Source organism: Dreissena polymorpha, chromosome 12 (assembly GCF_020536995.1).
Source record: "Dreissena polymorpha isolate Duluth1 chromosome 12, UMN_Dpol_1.0, whole genome shotgun sequence".
Classification (NCBI taxonomy): Eukaryota; Metazoa; Mollusca; class Bivalvia; order Myida; family Dreissenidae; genus Dreissena; species Dreissena polymorpha.
In genome coordinates, this window is record NC_068366.1 from 20040028 (window position 1) to 20045252 (window position 5225).

The 5225-nt window shown below is 37.8% G+C and overlaps 1 long non-coding RNA gene across 1 annotated transcript; it reads left to right on the top strand.

The window, feature by feature from the left end:
* Positions 1–4334: 4334 nt before the first annotated feature.
* LOC127853940 (uncharacterized) lies at positions 4335–4785 on the top strand. Its single transcript, XR_008036799.1, has 2 exons — positions 4335–4469; positions 4609–4785. It is a non-coding gene; the product is annotated as an uncharacterized LOC127853940 (long non-coding RNA).
* The last annotated feature ends 440 nt before the right edge of the window (positions 4786–5225 follow it).

A 5225-nucleotide genomic window follows, 5' to 3' on the forward strand; every position in this document is an offset into this window, starting at 1 on the left:
CTGACGAAATGTTAAAACAAACGCTTATAGATAAGAATAACAGGGTATTATCTGTATCTGTTTCTTATATTCTTTAATTTGAAATTCTTTTATTCGTTAATTTGAAAATTATTTAACATTTGTTATAGTATACAACCAATATTTGTACGTATTTCTCCTCGGCGAATCGCCGCGTGTCAAGACGCGGCGTGATTCGGCAGATTGATGCCGAGGCAGAAACAGAATGATAATGGGGTGCAGTATTCTGGTAAAACTAATTGTGATATGTTTACGAATGCTCAATGAACTTGGAACTTTTGGCAAATACTGGTAAACATATTGTACCTGTCAGTTCATATTATACCTAAAGGGGGGTGAAATAAATGCGCCCCCTTTGTGATTTGCATTGCGCCCGGGCGCGTTTATTAGGATAAAGACGGTACGTCTTGAAACAGGGTTTGCCGCTTCCTTGCCATGACCCCAAAATTAATAGATTCTGTGTAAGGAACCGTTCGTTTGGTGGCAAGTTATTAATGGTGAACAGGACAGGCCACAGACTTACTGAGGACAAGTTGTAAAATGGTACGCCGTCCGTATTCATGGTCAGTGTTACATTTTCATTTTCAATTTTCTTCACCATTTCATCGCACTTCAAAATTTCTTGAAGCTGTTGGGCTATTGGCACAATGGAGAAATAACATTTTTATGTACCCCACTATAGTAGTGGGGGACATATTGTTTTTGCCCTGTCTGTTGGTTGGTCTGTTGGTTGGTTTGCCCCAACTTTAACATTTTGCAATAACTTTTGCTATATTGAAGATAGCAACTTCATATTTGGCATGCATGTGTATCTCATGAAGCTGCACATTTTGAGTGGTGAAAGGTCAAGGTCAGAGGTCAAATATATGTGGCCAAAATCGCTCATTTTATGAATACTTTTGCAATATTGAAGATAGCAACTTAATATTTGGCATGCATGTGTATCTCATGTAGCTGCACATTTTGAGTGGTGAAAGGTCAAGGTCATCCTTCAAGGTCAGAGGTCAAATATATGTGGCCCAAATTGCTTATTTTATGAATACTTTTGCAATATTGAAGATAGCAACTTGATATTTGGCATGCATGTGTATCTCATGGAGCTGCACATTTTGAGTGGTGAAAGGTCAAGGTCATCCTTCAAGGTCAGAGGTCAAATATATGTGGCCCAAATCGCTTATTTTATGAATACTTTTGCAATATTGAAGATAGCAACTTGATATTTGGCATGCATGTGTATCTCATGGAGCTGCACATTTTGAGTGGTGAAAGGTCAAGGTCATCCTTCAAGGTCAAATGTATGGGTTAAAATTGCTTATGTAATGTCACTTTTGCAATATTGAAGCTAGCAATTTTATATTTGAAATGCATGTGTATCTCATGGAGCTGCACATTTTGAGTGGTGAAGGGTCAAGGTCATCCTTCAAGGTCAAACGTCATATAGGGGGACATTGTGTTTCACAAACACATCTTGTTTTCGTTTATGGTGCTGCTTGTCTATTTGTCCTATTTATCTTAATCCATCACAACCCTCAGTCTGACAGATGTATTCTTCTGTAATATATGGTACTCAACACTTTCCACAATAGTCTATCGTCAATGGCTGTACTTCACTAAAAATACTCCGTATATGTGTGGCAGACACATCCTCAAAGTCTTTGTCACTGGCCAGTTATTTCAGCAGACGTATCAAATGATCAGAGGCAGTGACAGAAAGTTTCATTCTGTTCAGATACGATAAAATAGCCATATATTTATCACATTGTGATGGAACCTCAATTTCTTCATTGTTCATTATATCAAGAAATCCAGACTCATATTGACAATCTAACAATATATTATCTTTGTCAGATCGCTCACTGGCATCCTGTTCAGGCTGGATCTGTTCTTGTTTGGGCTCAAGTTGTGTCGCATTCTGGATCTTTTTGGTACAGGGGCTGTTTCATCCAACTCGTACATCTTGTATGGTCCCCTCACTTGCCAATCGAACTATAAAAGCGTAACGGGATTGATTATATATACAACTCTAAATATTGAACTTTTTACATTATTTATTCAAAAATTCCTAATATTTTTAACAGTAAGCAATATTATGTACTGACAATCCAACCTTAGGCATTCCAGTTTTAGAGGAAAAAATATATATAATATTGATTATGTGACAATTGTAAAGGAGTGTTGCTACAGTTTTGATATTTTTTTCTCAAGAATAGATTTTGCTTATACTCTAATTATTAGTAAAACATGTATATACAAAATAACTAGAACTGTCCAGAGGACACTGGTGTCCCCACTTTGCACATTTGCTAAAAAAAATTAGTATGAAGTTGTTGCAAATACTGATTTGGGTTGCAGCAAAAATTCCCTCCTTCATGATCATCTACACAATATCGGTGTTCATCCCTGAAAGGTTAGTCAAAATCCGCCAAGCGGTTTAAGAGGAGTTACGTTAACAAAATTTCAGGAGGTACATACGGACGGACAAGGGCAACACTATATGCCGCCTACTTTGTGGGGGCACAAAAACTGAAGTAAAATCATATGGTCACCAGGTTCATTTCGATTATTTTTGCAATTATAAAAAAACACTTACATCAAAACTAGAAAATGCCAGAATTAATATAAATTAAATCATTAAATAATGTATATTATTACGGTAGACAGTCAAACCTGAGAACAGCGGTCAGTCAAGGGAAGTGACCATTGTCCACAGGTGACCGTTGTTACCTAATCACAATTTTAAGATGGTTGGTCAGTTGGTAGTATTGCTACGTCGTTATCCCACCCAGTCGTTTGCATACATTGTAAAACAAAGGCTCATTGCCGATAACTAAGCATAGTAACATAATAAGCTTACATTGAAAAATACAGAATAATATCTTATAGCTTGATTGAATTTCATATCGTTAAACTAAAACAATGACTCTTATCAACGCTAGTTTAATTGGTTACTCATGCATCTCGTTCATTCAGTAAATAAAGCTTGTCACGTGCCATTGACATCACGTCCTAACAAGTCTATAAAGCGGATTCGCTTTCATAAACTGATACGTTGTAACTGTACTGTTCTCATTCAAAGACAAAGATCCAAAAAATTGTTAAAAAAATTTCCTACACAAACATCACACAAACAGCATTTTCATTCCTGTAATTATACAAACGAATGTACAAAAACAAACATTATATACAAGCAAACTAACAAACAGACATATAACTTTCCACTCAACCATTCACACAGGTCCATACAAGCTTCAACACTCAATCAACAACTCACTCGTACATATCTCTCTTCCTGTAGCGGTCCCAAGCCGCCCACATAGGCCCTTGGATGACACGGGTTTGCTTACTCTGATGAATTTTAACTTTTCTTCTTTTATGAGCTGACATTGCATCATCATCTTGTTTGCTTCTTCTAAGATTAAGGTGATAAATAAGTTGAAGGACAGATTACCCTTTTTCAACCTGCGATTAAGGCGGTAGTGCCATCCCTCAAAGTCATTGTTTGTTCGAACATATTGGCCAAACACTGACCAGTTTTCGGAAATTGGTGTCTGCGGCTTGAGAAAATTAAGATTGTCCAAAAACTTAGCGTAATAATGGTACACAAGAAAAATGTTATCTCATGTTGATCAATCAATATTCATAAAAAAGGTGCTTTGAAGAAATCTGTTTTAAGATGTTCATCTGGTCTTTTAGACAACGCAGCGTGGCTCTCATTTTCCTCTCTACCTCTGTCATAGGCCAGTCAAATTTCTTTGCAACTTGGGAGTCCATGACGAGGAGGCCCATGGCCCTTCATTGAGCAGTTTATAAGTTGGTGTAGCGTAAAGACTGTCCTAATTATCCTCATTAGAGCTTTGGCCTCCCTGTTTTCATTTTGTATTGAGGCCTTGATTGTGTCCGGAAATCCATCATGAAATCTTTGATAAAAATATTACAAGTTATGTTCAACAATCAAACTATACACTTGATGTCAAAGTACATTAGCATTTATTGTTAATAAAATAAGTACTTCCTTAAATAAAATGGCAAAACCATCTTGTCACAAAATACGCTCGTATATGGGACATTGATCAAATTAAGACACTATTTGATTTAAAAAGTGGACAACTGGACATCATTCTCCTACTTGCCAACCATCTAGGTAAAAATCTAGGTGCAATTTGAAGGTCGACTATTATATATGAAATTTATATAGTGGAGCTATTCTACTCACCCCGGCGTTAGCGTGAGCGTTGGAATGTTAAATTTGCGTACCACCTCAAATATTTATGCCCCATTTCGAAGAAGAGGGGGTATATTGCTTTGCTCATGTCGGTCGGTCGGTCTGTCGGTCTGTCCGTCCGTCCACCAGGTGGTTGTCAGACGATAACTCAAGAACGCTTGGGCCTAGGATCATGAAACTTCATAGGTACATTGATCATGACTCGCAGATGACCCCTATTGATTTTGAGGTCACTAGGTCAAAGGTCACGGTGACCCGAAATAGTATAATGGTTTTTGAATGATAAATTAAGAACGCATACGCCTAGGATCATGAAACTTCATGGGTAGATTGAACATGACTTGCAGATGACCCCTATTGATTTTGAGGTCACTAGGTCAAAGGTCAAGGTCACGGTGACCCGAAATAGTAAAATGGTTTCCGGATGATAACTCAAGAATGCATACGCCTAGGATCATGAAACTTCATGGGTAGATTGATCATAACTCGCAGATGACCCCTATTGATTTTGAGGTCACTAGGTCAAAGGTCAAGGTCACGGTGACCCGAAATAGTAAAATGGTTTTCGGATGATAACTCGAGAAAGCATACGCCTAGGATCATGAAACTTCATAGGTAGATTGATCATGACTTGCAGATGACCCCTATTGATTTTGAGGTCACAAGGTCAAAGGTCAAGGTCACGGTGACCTGAAATAGTAAAATGATTTTCGGATGATAACTCTAGTACGCTTTTGCCTAGGATCATGACACTTCATAGGTACATTGATCGTGACTCGCAGATGACCCCTATTGATTTTTAGGTCACTAGGTCAAAGGTCAAGGTCACAGTGACAAAAATCGTATACACACAATGGCTGCCACTACAACGGACAGCCCATATGGGGGGCATGCATGTTTTACAAACAGCCCTTGTTTATATGTCCTTTGACATAATGCTTTCATATTTTGCATACTTCTTTACCAACTTGACCCCAATCTATAA